This window comes from Anopheles merus, chromosome 2L (assembly GCF_017562075.2).
Source record: "Anopheles merus strain MAF chromosome 2L, AmerM5.1, whole genome shotgun sequence".
NCBI classification, from domain to species: domain Eukaryota; kingdom Metazoa; phylum Arthropoda; class Insecta; order Diptera; family Culicidae; genus Anopheles; species Anopheles merus.
In genome coordinates, this window is record NC_054083.1 from 39,307,162 (window position 1) to 39,324,200 (window position 17,039).

At 47.7% G+C, this 17,039-nt stretch overlaps 1 pseudogene; it reads right to left on the reverse strand.

Annotated features, from left to right (window-relative positions):
* Positions 1-1,144: 1,144 nt before the first annotated feature.
* LOC121592167 lies at positions 1,145-16,640 on the reverse strand (annotated as a pseudogene).
* Between the last annotated feature and the right edge of the window lie 399 nt (positions 16,641-17,039).

The window sequence follows — 17,039 nt, forward strand, 5'->3', positions numbered from 1 at the left end:
TTGTGACACTAATCAGGGACGAGGTGAAACATTGCACGCACCTTTATTTTGGATGGCTTTTGAAAGAGACCTGTAAATCTGAAAGCTGCAAATTTAGTTTCATATGATACACAAAATATTCATTTTTCAATAACAATTCAAGGAACATAGAACGTTACAAAAAAAAGTATTTTTAACTTTCATTGCATTAAGTACCACTGGGTGAAGAAATTAATGAATGGTTCTCTCCCTTGCAAGCTGCAGTTCTCACCTCTCTAGAAGCATGATTGCAATGCACTCGCCCCTTCTTGCCCTCTCCCAACATGATAATAACCGGTTACACCAGCTCAGACGGTGCAGTTTGCTTGATGGCCTTATCAGCTGTTTGTAAAGAAAAAGATGAATCATGTCTATATAGCAAAGCCATTTTGCGGGTTCACTATCCGATTCCATGCCAGACTGCTCGGTAATGTTGCTTGATTGGCTGTGCTCATTGATCGACCGAACACATCAAAGAAAGTAATTGCATGGTTTGGTGCAATAATGCTCTTTAGTACACTGTGGACCGGTAGAAATTAGTTTAAAAAAGCTAATGCAATCGATACTGATTGCTTTAATGACATTGTTATGACGACTTTAGGGATGGAACCTTATGATCACTCCTAAACATTAGTGCATGTTGCATATGCTGATTGATTTTTTTATTTATTAAAAACGAATTAGAGAGTCATCATTCTTAAATTCAAATTTCATTGCTAATTTACGTTAATCTGTAGTTTTTGCGTCATCAATTTTATCCAATCAGTTTTATGCCATTAACAAGCGCTATAATATGCAACCGTAAAATGTAAATTGAGATGGATCTGGTTCTTGCAGCTTAGTTAAAAATACAGACAATACAGGTATAACTCACCCTCAAGCCCTATGCGATTGGAACTCAGGACGAGTATGGTTGCAGAGGGATGCATATAACGAGATCACCAAGAAACTGGTCCATCTATACCGTTGATTTATGTTAATTTAAAGACATTATACCTGCCCGATAACTATTATCTGTACATTGAAGTTACAACTCACTGTGGTGATAATTGAAGCAAAAAATACATTTTGAAGATATGCTAAACAATTTCTTTCCGAATAAAAAAAAAAAAACGCAACACAGGTGTGTTATTGTTCCGACAAATTCGTTCATCCTGGCTAATGCTCCCGCATCATTCCTCTCGGGTGAGCTTGTTTTGGTTTTGTTGCCGTTGTTGAATTTATTTTCTCACATGCAAAAAAAAAGAATGAATCATCCTTACTAATAGTACATTATTATTACACGGTTTTGGTTTTCATTCACTTCATAAAAATGCCGCTAATGCGACGTTGTTCTTTGCGGGTTGTTGCCCTGAACGGCACCTGACTGACTGACTGACTATTCCTTCTGTTCCTGCTGCGACCACAACAGTTCCTTCCATTCCTTGGAGCGTTTTCCACTTTTTGTTGTGCGCTTCTCCGTTCAATATCCTTCTTAAACATTAAACATCTGGCCTTACTATGATATTTAAATTATTTATTCTTTAATGCATCCTTCCTTCCCATCGGCGTGTAGCGTTTGGAAAATGCATACTGCCATCCCGGAAACAGATGCATAGTCTCTTAGTTCTCTGTTTGTTTTGTTGGTTGTTGCTGTGCTGCGGCTGTAACTCTTCACATTTTTGTGCCCCACCAGACTACATAAGACCACACAGGCTCTGATGGTACGGAATTATCGATGACTTGGTTTAAACTGTGGCTTCAATTGAGTCTGCTGCTGCTGCTGCTGCTGCCTGGTGTGATTCTGCGTGGTTTGGCAGTTCACTTAAAATGCATCAATCTCCAACTGCTGGGTGCGGTTTAAAAATGTCATCCAAATGCACCGCGTAGAGTGCACGGATACACGTAGACGGTCGTTTCAGTTACTTCCCCTTTTCGTGGCTTACAATACAACTTAAGATGATAATAAATTAGTCGAAAAAATGAGCTAGTAGAGAACTGCGGGCTAGTATCTGTTTTGAGGTTCTTTCTTCTTTTGACATTCGCTCTTCTGGAGCTTCCGTATCTTAAAACAGTGAATTAATTTACCTATGCTCAGATCTAAAGAGTGGGAAATGGTAAAGATTTGTTTGTTGTGGGGATGTAGCAATAGCTACCGATGTCTATTCTATGGAACAGCCTCGGATGTGCGCATACAACCTGCCAAGGTGTGTGGCACATACAACGAAATGAGATTTGAATGGAAAATGAATGAACACGTGGTGTGTCTCATTCCCTAACGCCTAATTCCTAATGCACTAGCAGTCCAATGTTTGAGATCGTGAAACATGGCACACCATCCATAGTGAAGGATGATGCTATGGTTTTGAGCGGGTTTTGCAATGTGTGTGAATTGAAATGAAACCGAGCCTGCCTATTGCCAACTCCCAACGCTCTCTCTGATCTGGTCTTGCTCTATGCCACACAGGAGGTGACATGTAGAACATATTCACTGGGGAAGATGTGGTGTGGGGAGTATCTGTTTATCCTTATCTACGCTACTCTAGTTGATAAAACGGCCTTTTTATGAAACGAAACGCATTAGCCTTCGTGGTAAGACGACTGCATTAGAGCGCTCTGTGGCAGCATTGGGGCGTCACCAACACCAGTGACGACTCCGTTCGCCGTCACTGTCGGCGCGGGTGAGCTGAAACCGGGCTGAAAGGAACTGATCCCGCACGCCTGCTCGCTCGTACTGCTGGCCACGCTGAGGATGCTTCCGCTCTGGCTCGGTTTGCGCCCGATCGGTGGCATCGGTGGTTGTGCTGCTCCAGCCATCGGCTGCTGCTGTTGCTGCTGACCGGCAACCAGTGACTGTGTGCTGTTCTTTGGTATGTGCTGTGCCTGCCTGTCTAGCTCGGACGCTAGATCGCTGCTACCGGGCAGCGACGAGATCGAGCTGCCAACGGCCGCAACCGCATCGATCCGATTCCTGCTGCTCCGGCCCGAACCGTGGTGGTGATGATGGTGGTGATGCCGGTGCGGGTCCTTTGGTGGGCGTGCCTTCATCTCCGCCCGGTTGCCGGCGGCCGGATAGCCGGGACTGCAGCTGGCGGCAGCCAGACTGGCCAGATCCGCACCGGACGCACCGTCCAGCCCGTACTCGTGCCCGCTGTCGATGCTTTTCCGCGGCAGGCTAAAGTTTTTGTATCCCTGCGGGTGTCCCATCGATGGCTGCTGCTGCCCACCGTGGTGCCCATGGTGCTGCTGCTGGTGCGGATGGGCATGGTGGTTGCTGGTGTGATGGTGCTGACCCGGTTCCTGCATCGAGTGAATGCTCTTGTTGCTTCGACTCGCGCTCGCATTGTGGTAGAAGCTGCGGTTGCTTTGCGTCTCGAACTGATCGCCAGCGGAGCCGTTCGATTCGTCCAGCCGGCCGGCCGCCGCACTGTTGCTACGGTCCAGCGAATGGTGATGCTGGTGATGTTGATGATGCGGCCGGGAAGTGACCGTATGAGGTGGTCCAGCTTGCTGAAGTTGCTGCTGCTGGAGTTGCTGTTGCTGCTGTTGATGTTGCAATTGATTTGTTCGTAGGATTTTTTCGCGCTCCAACGAATGATGATGATGTTTGCGCTGCTGCGATTGGGCAAGCAGTGGTTGTGCTTGCTGTTGTTGTTGCATCTGCAGCTGCTGATCGGAGCGGCCGTCTCCGTTACGCTCCCGGCTCAGCGAATGATGGCTGGATGAGGAGGACGGGGTGGCAATGTTCAAGTTGCCTGCGAGGACATGCGATTCGTGTTGACGCTCAGCATCGAGCCCTTGCGGTTGAAACCTCCCTGTTCGTTTTGTTCACCTGGAAAGAACAGGCGGGTGATTAAATGTTCAATTTGTCGATGTTGTCGAATGTAGACGCATTAGCACTTACTTCTTTTCTGCGCTTGGTACCATATCTTCAGCCGATGGCCAATCTCTGGGAACGTGGGTCGTCGTACTGCTTGCTCGTGCCAGCACTCCACCATCAGCGAGTAGACAGCACTTGGGCAGGACTCGGGACACGGTAGCAGCTGTCGGGCGCGTACCATATTGATAACCTCCTGGTTGCTGTATCCGTAGTACGGCTGCAGACCGTAGCTGTAGATTTCCCACAGCACCACACCGAACGACCAAACGTCACTCTCGGTGGTGAACTTCCCGTACAGAATTGATTCCGAAGGCATCCAGCGTACGGGAAGAAGCGACTTTGACTGAACACTGCAAGAAAGAGGACAGGAATTGTGTCAGAAACACGTTTTCTATACGAGTTCTCCCAAGAACCTACTTACCGATAGTAATCCGAGCTGTAGATGTCACGCGACAACCCAAAGTCGGAGATTTTCACCGTCAAATTGTCACCCACCAGACAGTTTCGGGCTGCCAGATCCCGATGCACGTAATGATGACTAGCCAGATACTCCATCCCGTCGCAGATCTGTTGTGCTATCAGTAGAAACTGCAGCTGACTGAGCGATTTCCCCTCGTTCGGCGAGTTGGCGATCAGGAACTCGTGCAGATCACCCTGGGCCATGTACTCGAACAGCATGCAGAGTGGTTCCTCCTTCAGCACCACCCCCAGAATGCACACGATGTTGTCATGCTTCAGGTCCGATATTCAGCTCTATCTCCCGCTTGAAGTCTGCCTGCGTTTTAGCACTCGCATTCTCTTTTAGTGCTTTCACCGCAACGAAGATCCGCTCGCCGTTCTTCTGCGTTAGCTCACCCTTGTACACCTTGCCGAAAGCACCCTCGCCCAGCTCCTCCACGAACCGTACGTCCTGCAGCGTGTACTGTGGGACGCGCGAGATACCGTTGTTACGCGACTGAGACGATTGGCCCGGGTTATGGCCATTCCCTGGCTGGCCCGTCGTTAACCCCTGAATGCCACCGTTTTCGGCATTACGACTAGCGGCCCCGTGGACGACTGGTTAGCAATAAGGGAGGTCATCTCGATCGGAGAGTTGAGCCGCGAGTTACCGTAGATGTTCTTGTCCGCGTTGGGTAGATTGATCTGTGGAGAAGTTCAAGATTCAATAACTTCTCTTCCGGTAAGCAGTATGCAAGAACTTACATTTTGGATGTTCGAGACGCCATGTTTGCGATACTTTCGGCAGCAAAACACGCCAATACCGATGAAGAGTGGCGAGATGACGGCGACGAACCCGATGATGATGTACATCCACATTCGCTCCGAGCACTTTGGGATGTCACAGTACTCGATAGTTTTTTGCATGTCCACGTAGCACCAGGGTGCATCCATTGGACCGGCGTGAGGTGGATTTCTGTAGAAAAAGAATTAAAGTTTAAAAATTGTGTTTAATAGACTGGTGTCTTTATCGCAACCCAACCTGCAGTAGTTGTGACCGGCCAGATGCGGAAATTCCGACATGGTGTGCATCAGCTTCGACCAGCGCATACAAATTTTCGAAGACTTCGTCCGGTCCATGATGCCCCGATAGCTAGCGCCATTCTCCCAGTAGCAATCATCGTTCGGTTTAATGTCCAAATCAATCCCCAACCGCATACACTCCATATCGCCCGAACTCCCTAGTCCTCCGATGCCGTTCAGGATCGTCCCATCGACGCTCTTCTGCAGTGGCAGATCGTCACACTCCTCCAGCGGGAGCTTCTGCCCGATGGTTGGATGTCGCTTCGCAATAGCGTACTCCTTCTGGCACAGCTCGTTCTCCAGCAGCTCACAGTCGTTGCGACAGATGCGCCGCAGGTTTTCCGTGTTCCGCGTTGGTGGGTAGGATTTTTTCGGCCCCGACGAGGACGAGGTGTACGATAGGACGGTTATTTCCTCGCCCGGCTGCACGTACGGCTGATGGCCGGCAGCTCGTCGACCGCGGCGCGCATTATCGTACCGCGGTGGTAACGAGTTTTCCGTCACAATTTCACCGTCAAAAAAGCGCCCGCCGAGATCGGGCGTTACGCCACCGCTAAAGTACACCCGCAGCCGTTCCGTGGTGGTGAGTGTCCCATTGCCGCGCTCTTCGTACGGTGTTGAGACTGTCGAAAGGGCCGCTTTCACCAGCAGCTGTTTGCGATTGTTTTTCTTCTCGTGCGCTCGCATCTTCCCCCGGCCGATGGTGGCGGCCCGTTGGGCCGCTTCGGCGGCCGCACGGTTCGCAAAGTACTGATGGTTGGTCAGCTCGGGCGTCCGGCAGACGGGCAGGATGCTGTAGCACAGGCTGGGCAGTGCGTACACGCGACAGTTGGCGTTCATGTCTTTCGACTCGCGGATCACGCCGTACGCCGACTTTAGTCGCTCCTCCAGTATCTCCATCGTGATGTCGGGCGTCACGAAGACGGTCTGGTTGCGGAGGTACTGCTCGCAGGTGGTGCCGGTGTACACCTGGCACACGCCCGGCTCGATCATGTCCTCCTCGAGCGCATCCTGCTGCTGCTGGTGCAGCTTTTCCGTCTTCTTTCGCCGCTTAAACTTGCCATTTGGAGAGTAGCTGTTGCTGCTGCTGCCATTCCCCGTCGTCGCCGTGCGGGCGTATCCGGCCGTATCGGACGGCGTAAATGTCAGCCTGGAAAAAGTAGAGAGAGCGAGAGGGAAGGGGAGTGAACAATTAGAAAAGAAGCGCAAACAAACATGGATGGTGCGATGGAAAGTTAGCTTGAACTTTAGGGAAGCCCACGGAACTATGGAAGAAGGAAATGGCTCGGGAATGGAGAGAAGTTCAAACAAAATGCTGAAATTATCGTCCCTACTTTTATTCCAAGACGTCGTCGGTGGAAACTTTACACGCTCGCGTAGGTTTCCCGGTGTGTTGGAAGGAAGTAAAGAAAATGGTGCTTGTGTTTGTATGTGTGCGTGTGTGTGTGTGTTGAGGAAAATGTGAATTTTAAGTGATTCACTTTTCAACCGTGGTACCTAAGGTAACCTGCTGTCGCAACAAGGATGGAGATCTGGTTAGTAACCAGCCAGAGGTCCTCTCGCGGTGGGCTCAGTACTTTGATGAATTACTCAACGACCAGTTAAACGAACAGCTAGAAGCGCCACTAGCAGATAGTGTCATGCTACTGCCACCTAGCATAGAAGAAACACGAAAGGCTATCCGTCGGCTGAAAAATAACAAGGCACCCGGAACCGACGGAATTGCAGCTGAACTGGTCAAGAATGGAGGTGCACGACTAGAAAACGAGATTCATCAAATTGTTACTGAGGTGTGGGATAGCGAATCGATGCCTTGTGATTGGAATCTCGGCATCATCTACCCCGTATACAAGAAGGGAGACAGGTTGGACTGCAACAACTACAGGGGTATTACGGTGTTGAATACCGCCTATAAAATATTCTCCCTGATCCTTCAGGATCGCCTTGTCCCGCACGTCGAAGAGATAGTAGGAAACTATCAAAGAGGATTCCGAAACGGAAAATCAACCACTGATCAGATCTTCACCATGCGGCAGATCTTGGAGAAGATGGCTGAATACAAAAACGACACATACCATCTCTTCATAGACTTCAAAGCCGCATACGATAGCATAGCCAGGGTAAAACTGTACGACGCTATGAGCTCATTTGGAATCCCGGCCAAACTGATAAGGCTAGTTAGAATGACTATGACCAACGTCACATGCCAGGTGAGGGTGGATGGAAAACTCTCAGGACCTTTTGCTACCACCAAAGGTCTGCGCCAGGGGGACGGGCTTGCCTGTCTCCTATTCAACTTGGCGCTAGAGAGGGCCATCCGTGACTCGAGGGTGGAGACTACGGGAACCATCTTCTATAAGTCAACCCAGATCCTGGCATACGCTGATGATATAGACATCATTGGTCTGCGGCTCTCCTATGTAGCAGAAGCCTACAAGGGATTGAGCAGGCGGCAGAGAGCCTCGGATTGCAGATAAACGAGGCAAAGACCAAACTGATGGTGGCAACATCAGCGGACCTACCAATAAATAATCCGAATCTACGTAGGTGTGACGTACAGATAGGTGAACGCACTTTTGAAGTCGTCCCACATTCACCTATCTTGGGTCAAAGGTCAGCAACGACAACAGCATGGAAGCTGAGTTGCGCGCAAGGATGCTGGCTGCCAACCGGTCATTCTACAGCCTGAAAAGCAGTTTACCTCAAAGAACCTGTCGCGACGGACGAAGCTGGGACTATATAGTACCTATATAGTACCAGTACTCACATACGCCTCTGAGACATGGACACTGTCCAAATCTGACGAAACCCTCTTAGCCGCGTTCGAGAGGAAGATGCTCAGAAGGATACTTGGCCCCGTATGTGTGGAAGGACAATGGAGGAGCCGCTATAATGACGAGCTATACGAGATGTACGGCGACCTCACTGTCGTACAGCGTATAAAGCTCGCCAGGCTCCGGTGGGCTGGCCATGTTATACGCATGGAAACGGACGACCCAGCCCGTAAAGTCTTTTTAGGCCGTCCACAAGGACAGAGGAGGCGTGGTAGGCCCAAATTGAGGTGGCAAGATGGCGTGGGGCGTCCGCCATTAAGGCCGGGATAACGGACTGGCAGACGAAGGCGCGAGACCGTGAGCGGTTTCGGACACTCCTGAGGCAGGCCAAGACCGCAAAGCGGTTGTAGTGCCGGATAAGTAAGTAAGTACTTTTCAAGCCTGCCGTTGATGGCTTATGAGCCTTCTTGCTTCTTGGCTATTGTGCGTCCTTCCATGGAACTGTGGTGGTGGTTTGCTGGGGGTTTCCCCCCTCCTCGTAAAACAGGAAAAGAAGTATGCAGTCGGTAAAGTAGCCTTCCCTTCCTTTATTTTTTAGATGGAAAGAAGCGATAGAAGGCCCGTTATTAAAAAAAAGTCGAGCACCACGCCACCATCTGGCTTTTATTTAGTTGCGCGTTCGGCAAGAGCACGGGCGGGCTCGGGTTGCGTCACTTTACGTACTGCTGCTGCTGGTGGACGCGCGGAGATTTTCCCCGTGAATGGATCCTCTGCTGAAGCGTACTGACTGACGCTTCAAAGACAAACAAAACGCATACCGCATACCGTGTGTTGTGGAGCGTTTGTATCGGAGTCTTCTTCGCTCGACGGAACAAGAAATATGAGTATAGTGAACAAACAACGGTGGCAAACGTTGTGTATAGTTTCATGAGGGGGGTTTCTTCCAAGGGGGTGCTTTTGCTTGTACGATGGAGTTTAATTGCATGTTTACTTTCTGGAACCGTTTACAGTCGTCATCAGCCGGTGAGGTCATCAAGGATTGATGCTCTTTTTATGCTCGATGAGAGATAATTGATATTGAGTTGGGGACGATGGGATGGGTTTTGGTGCATGAAAGGTTTAATTTAATAGTGGACAAAATCAATACAATTTCTTGTATAAGGCTCCCAGAACAACAAAGCGACTTCGTATTTCTATTAGGTGTACCTATAAGTACAGTTAAGATAAGTAAGTACTTCCAGTTTTTTTAATCGAAGTTTGACTTTTTTTTTGTTCAAAATTGGTTATTTAGTCATGGTTTCAAAAATATTAGTCTAAAGTTCTGAACTTTGACCAGTTGCTTACAAGTGAATAAACGGCGTTCGTTGTCTCTCGGCTTCACTTTAAATGGGATCCACATTTCGGACCATTGCCATTGCTTTTAATCGAAGGGAAATGACTTTCTGATATACTCAAAGTGTCTTTGTGCGTGTTCTTGATATGTTTTATGAAGTAGGATCTTCATGGGACTCTCTATTCAAGATGTCCATCCTTAAAGTCATCTTTTTCATTTTCTACTTCAAAATTAAAAATGTTTAACCTGTACAAGCCAATTTTAACAAGCTCCTTCAGGTAGAGCATAGCTATGATAAACAACCACTAAAATATATAGGCTTTTGCTCTCTAAAAATGCACTATTCGTTGCGAAATTTACCATTTCTGGAGCTTATAAAAACCATTTTGTATCAACCTTGGTTGAGAGTGTTGCCTGATTAAAAATCCATTTAATAATCAACTTGCTACATCTGACTTCAAAACGTAACGAACTTGTTGGTACTCCTAATAAGATCATATGAGGCTCAAATTGAAATGGAAACGGAACGTTTCAATCGCGCATTTAATCGTTATTATTGAGGACTAAATAAATAATTGAAGTCACTACTCAACGTAATGAAAATAGTGCCTGAAAATGTGGTTCCTTCCCTGAAAAGTAGTTCCTGAATTTATTATGGAATATAGAATAGAATTTTCCCTGCATGCAAATCGGTTCGGTGTGAAAAGGCCGGGGGCCATCTTTAATTCAACAACACTTAACACAATTCGGTAATGAGCAAACAGTTAATGAAATATGCAATCAAACCGCTAGGACGAACGCCAAAATTCAATAAACTTACTGTACTCCCCCCGGTAGCGCTACAGAAGCACGCTAACACGAACTGCAGAGGCAGAGGAGCGCGTGTAGTAAATGTAATGAAAAAAAGCTTTCTAAGGTTTAATGTATGGTTGTTTTCGTTTTTTGTTTCGGGCGCGGGTACTAAAAGCCTGTCGTCCGTTCTTGCAATCTCCTAGAGAACAATCAATCTCGCAGCTGGCAGACAGGACCAAATACTAGTCGGGTAGAGAATGTCTCTGCACTGCCACTACGACCACTTTGGGGGGTCTTTCGGCCCCGGGAAACGGTCGTCCATGGCGGGGCCCGTATGGTGGTTGTAAATTTACGTCCCAAGCGCTCCAAATGACAAGCGAAGTGTCGCCTGGAACGGTTTCCGGTGCACACGGGTCCGTAAAATGGAATGGCAAATGAAACAGTGTGGAAACGGGGGAGAGGGAAACGACCCGGACGACCAATTCGCTAACGGAGAGCTTCTGAATGATTGAGAAGTCGTGTCGCCTGACACAACACCACCAACGTTCCCCCTCGATTCGTGGTGGCCGTTTTCATCACATTAATTATCCAGTGTCCGTTTCTCTCGTCTTGCGTCTCGAATATCGCCCGAGCGAGGTTCGGAGGTCCTTCGTGCACCGCGCTCTAGTGTAAACAAATGCATCTCGCTCGGATCTAGATCAGTGGGCATCGTAAATGTTTTGTCATCCGTGGTCGCTTTCCATGCCATGAGGAGGGCTAGGAAGAGTAGATGAAGCAGCAGAACATTACTGGACTGCAGTGGCGGTTGCTCATTAAAAACTAAGATGACAAATTCATGTCCATTCGCCCGGGCACGTTGGGGAGTGTGGCGCAATACGCTGAACCCTGGAGGGGGAGAGCGTGATGAATTCGGGTGTGGGCCATGGGAGGTAGTAAATTTCGTTGTTATGGAGCAGGAAATGGCCAAAGACAGTATGGATGGGACGATGTCGTAAAGCAGAATGATTGACTGATGGATGGCTGTTTGATTGTGGCCGTGTCGCCACATTACTTCCCGTTGGGGCGGGGAGAAAGAAATAGGTCCATTTCGTTTGGTGGGGGGCATTATTTTAGATACAAAACTGTGGTTATTTTAAGCTAGCGCCTGGTGGTGATTTTGTCATCTGCTCAAGGCATTCTTTTGGCTTTGTTTTATGTTTAAAGTAAACATTGTAAAATATGAGCAACATGGCAGGTTTTTTTGGGGTTTTTTTCCCTGGGAGTGAAGTGATATTTTACACTTTGTAAAGTAATAACATGGAATCTATTAAATCCAAGGCGTGCATACATGTGCCATGAAGTTAGATAGATAATTTGATCTATCAGGAAACTTTAAAAATGTAATATTCTCGACAAAGTCGACGATTTCTTGAAGATGACTTGAAACATCCTGGAATAGATGATATCAACCGAATATCTGCAAACATTTGAGTTGAGGTAACTAGAACTGCAATAAATAGCAATTTTTCAAATCTAAATCAAATCGAAACAGGACCCAAAAAGAGAATATATCTGTTTACTAAAAGTCGCTTCGACATCTACTTTAAGGTCACATATTAGTATGTGATACGTTCAGCTAAAATCATGTCCAACTATCAACTCAACCAATGAGCTAAAGTTTTAGTATTTTAGTAGTGCTTAAATAAGCAACCAAGCTTAAGCCTTTCCCAGAGCATTGTGATTTACCCATGGCTTCACTAACGTACTCACGTACACACCGGATGATTACTTTATTATAGCAAAATCAATAATTCATAGATAGCCTCCCATAGAGGTCTCTTGGCAGTTAAGAGCCGAGATTGAAACAACAAAAATGGAGGGAAGGATGCTCCTGTTATCCTGAACAGACGGTCATCTTGAAGAGTTTGTTACATATTTATTATTTTATCCAATTGTTATATAAATTTCCTGATTACTTCCTTTCTTCCAAGTGATTTAAGTGCCTGCTTTTCACCACAAGGAAACATCCTAATCTATTGATAACGGTGTATAACCTTATCTGCAACTCTCTTACCGAATGAAATATTTATTGCACTGCAGTAGTAACGAGAATGGTTTCTTCTACGAAAGTTCAAATAGTCCGACAACCAAATGTGAGGATAAATATGAAAACACACACACATACGCACTAGGGACAGAGGGAGGGGACAAGCAAACGAACGGCGATCAAATAACGGTTCATCAACAACGGCAGACTTTATGCCGTTATTATTGATTGCATGTATTAATAATTCATCCTTGTTCTGCACATCCTCTCCCGGTTACCCGTTTCCCATTTTCCGAGGGAATCCGGAACCCGGAAGCAAACGAGCTTGACGATAAACACAAATCCATTTGCCATCCTGCTGTTGTCCTCCTGTCCCTTTCTCTGGAGCGTTTGTCACGCATCTTCCGACCCGATTCTTCGGAAGAAGAAGCTGCTCCACCACAGCCTGCTGGACAGATTTCGGGAAGGTCTGCTGCTGCTGCTCGGTTTCTCGTTAGGCTTCTACTGTTTAGTTATTCTAATGGCTTAATCTTGTATATCCGGTTTCTCCGTGTGTGTGGTGGGATGGGACGGGACTATCGTCGCCATCCGGAGCGTTTCAGTGTGCCCGAGAAGGATGGAGAGTGCGAGTGCGTTGGCATCCGAAACATAAACAAGGATTATTAATGTTCGTGTCCAGCATATCCGTGGTGCGGGATAAAATCGAACTGTGGGTGAGGTGTGGTGCGTACGTGTTGTGTCTGTCCGTTTTTCCGAGCGGGGACACGCACACGAAGGACAAGCAGAACATGAGGAAAACGAGCAGGACAACAAAAACAAAAAAAAGCTGTGACTTTTGTTCTTGTTGGAGAGATCATTTAAAGTCAACGGCGTTCAAAAGGGTTGCTGTCAACCCCAAAACCCTCTGCTGGAGAGGGGCGACAAATATTTGCATTTATTAAAAGGACAAACCCCCGATAAAACCAGACTGGAAAAATAGGATCGTTGGGAGAGTTTTGCGGGAAGTTAATTTTCAATTCCCCACACGGTTTCTAAGCTTTCCGCCAAGCAAGCAGGCTGCAGATGACCCCAGTTCCTCGCTCTCTGCGGTGTGTGGGCATTTAGAGCTTGTTGTTCCGGGGGAGGAGGATACGGGGGTTTTTTTTTGCACTCTTCTAATTCAATCTCACACTCCCTTTAAGACCAAAACCTCATCTACATATTAAATCGCTTGACATAAATTATCTCCAAGTGCGTATTGGAAGCAACCGTCCACGGGAGAGTTCGTCGATGTGGTGCGGAATGTTTGCTTTCCCAGCGAAAGGAAAACAGGCTCCCGTATCGCTCGAAAGCAAAGCTCCACTGGCGTCCTAATGTCTGTCCCTATCTCTATCTTGAATTGGGCTGCACAATACCCACCCATCTTCCCACCACCACCACCGCCACCATGTCCACCTCTATATAATACCAGCAAATCGAACCGAGGGAGGAAAAGTTTAATATCCTCCCCCTTCCAGGGCCCTGTATCTCTCTCTCTCTCTGCGCTGGGAAGCATTATTCTTGGATGGATATTGGATTAGGGCCAACAAATTTGGCATTCCATAACAAATCGTCGCCCGCCGTACAACCGTGGTCGGAAGTCGAGCAAATGGTCGCATTCCACCAAGAAGAGGGAGAGGGGGGGGGGGAGGGGGGTATTTCGACCGAATTCGACTTCCGGTAGCGCACTGCCAACCGAGGTCATTGGGTTAGTTATCCGAGGCTGCGCGGGTGGAAGCTGTGCGCGACAACGACCACCACCACGACGACGATGACGACGTCGACCGGCTTTAGGTCAGTACGGTCGGCGGGTTTTTGGGCGTTCTTCCAGACTGGTTTTTTGCGTTTTTACCATTTCTTGAGTCACTCTCCACACAGGCAGAATGGACGTGGTCAATATTGGGGCGTGCAATGTACCGGGCAATAATCGTAACCGTGAGCGGAATAATATAAAACCATTCGAAAGAGGAAGTAAAAATCCTGCAAAAGCCATAAAACTAATCTCCATGCCGAAAAGGGACCGTGCTGCCGGTTGCCGTTTGGTCGAGTTAGTCCGCAGCGATTTATATATTTCGGCTTTCTACCCCTTCCTCCCAGTCCCAGTGGGTATGGGATGAAGGACCAGCCAGTGGTGTGTATGTGTTTAATTTCGTATTAAAATCTATGCCCATAAACGCCCGCCAGCGCTTCACTTACCCATTGGAGGTGTCCGAGGTGTAATGGTTCGGTTGGTTTTGCTGGTGCTGCTGCTGCTGCTGCTGTTCGCGACCGAAAGTCACTGGCGTGTGTAAACAACCGGCAATCGTGAGGATGTAAATCACTTTTAACATAATTTCGACGGCCCCCGGACCCGCGACGGTCGGCGTCCGTGTGGGAAATGGGCGCGCACCGCACTTTTCTAATGGACCGCTGCCGGCCTACGAGCGTATCGAGGCACACTATGTGTGTGTGTGTACCCTCCCGCACGGCGGTAAAGGGAAATTTATTTCCACACGCAATCACAAACACACTCACACATACACACAGGGGCTAGGTTGAATGGTTTTAACTTTTCAGGTTTTAACACGAAGCACGGGCTACGGGCAGAATTGAACCGTGCCACTTGGGGGGTTTTTGGGGTCGATTAGAATTTATGCTTTTAATGGTTGCACGCCGTAAAACGCACACACACACACACACACATATACACTTTGAAAAGCAGAGAGGGAGAGAAGGTGGAAATAGCGTTCCACGCCACTACTTTCACGCGCTCTCAATGCGGCCGATATCGGAAAAAGGAACGCACGAAATTCGATCTTCACGATTGATGATGATATCAACAGTTTCGGCAGCGGGCCTGCTTTGCTTGGCAACCGTTGTTGCTCTGGTCACTTTTAACACATACTGAGCGGCTTCCCTTTTTTTTTTTTTCAAAAAAAAAAAAACGCTGGAATTTAAGAACTTTCCCGGGGGGGACGGAGCACTGTATCCGCTCAATAAATACTCCTTCTAACACTCCATTAAAACCCGAACGGAACTACCACTTCATTGCAATGCTGGTTTGGCTGGATAAGTTACGCCGCGTGGTAGAGCGGCGACGGTTGCGTGTACAACACGACGGAACAAGAGAGGAGAGCACACGCGCTGGAAAAGAAGGGAGGAAGAAGCTGACTTTTATATTTTGTTTCCAATTTTTTTATGACTTTAAGCACCCCCAGCGTTTGGGTGTGTAGTAAGGCTTCGGCGGGGCAGCATAAACTGCACAGTGCACAGTCGCGCACGCACGTCACACAGGCAAGCAACACCAAGCACTGCCACCGGCACACAAAAGAATCGGTGGTGTTCGTGGTCCGTACCGGGAGTGGATTATGTTGGCTGGTTGGCTGGCTGGCTGGCTGGCTGGTTGTGTCGTTTCTGCCCCTCCTCACGACGACGGATATGTGTGTTTAGCCAATAACGCGGCGACGGCGGAGCTGGAAATTACGATGGGAACGTTCGGAAGCAGTGGAGAAAGAGGAGAGCACTCAAGAAAGCATAAGTTGGGTATAACTTATGTCTTTCTTTTCTTTTCCGTTCGTTTGCTCCTTATACACACTTACACAAACTTACAAACACACACACACAGTCAATACTTGCACATGTGCACACTGGATGCGCTTTACCGTGAGCCAAATTGGTGGAAGAAATGCACAGACCCCCAGAAGCCGTAATTTGTTTGTTTGTGTCTTGGAGTTGAGGTTCTTCGGAGTGAAGGAAGAAGCAAGGAAGGCAGCGGAGAACAATCTCCTTGATGTATTCCCGTTGGTATTGGTGGTAATGCTGCGTGGTCTATGCTACTGAACCGAGGCAGCTGAACGAACGAAACACACCCTCTCACCGTACCGTATCGAATTGGAATGGAAAGAAAACAAGCGAAGTCAACCCACGACAATTATCGAGTGCGTGTGAGATTTTCTCCCCGATACAAACACACGCACACACACACACATACACATACACACTTTTCACTTGGCTTTTGATTTGCACTTACAACACGTTTGGTGGTTAAGACGTTTTCTTTTTTCTGCACAAACGCTCAGCCACAACCACACAAAGCAGCAGCACACCCACTAGAAGCATCTGCCGCACCACACCACACAACGCACACTCACTGCCCTGCTGTGCCCCCCTTTAAAAATGTTGCACTTTGTGTCTCTGCACGCTTTTGTGTGTCATCGACGGTGTAAAGGACGAGAAAGTTATGCTTCTGCTATGCTACTGGTGCTGCTTGTGCTGCTGCTGCTTCTGCTGGTGGTACACACAACACAGACGAATGGGACCGAACTCACCAACACAGCTGCACCAGCAAACAGGATGGCTGTTTTATGTTTTTGGTCAAGGTTTGTACAGCTGTTTGCGTTGGATGTGACACAAGGGGGTTGAAATTACCGGTGGATGTTAAAATACTATCGTGATAGAATTGTTTATTTTCACATTAGATCTATTAAGATAATTTCATTTGGTCATTGTCGTGACCGAGATTGCCGGGAAGCACGCAGGGACACGAAATTATTCATTAGATGTGTCAAAAATTGTTGTCACGGCAGTACGCAGCCACTCGTTTTATGAATCGTGTGTTATGGGAACAGGGTGAGTTCAACTGTGGCAGCTGTTGGCTGCGAACGTTAGGTTGAATTTGTTTTCCGTTTCACAAATAAATTATTTTCGATACAAAAATGC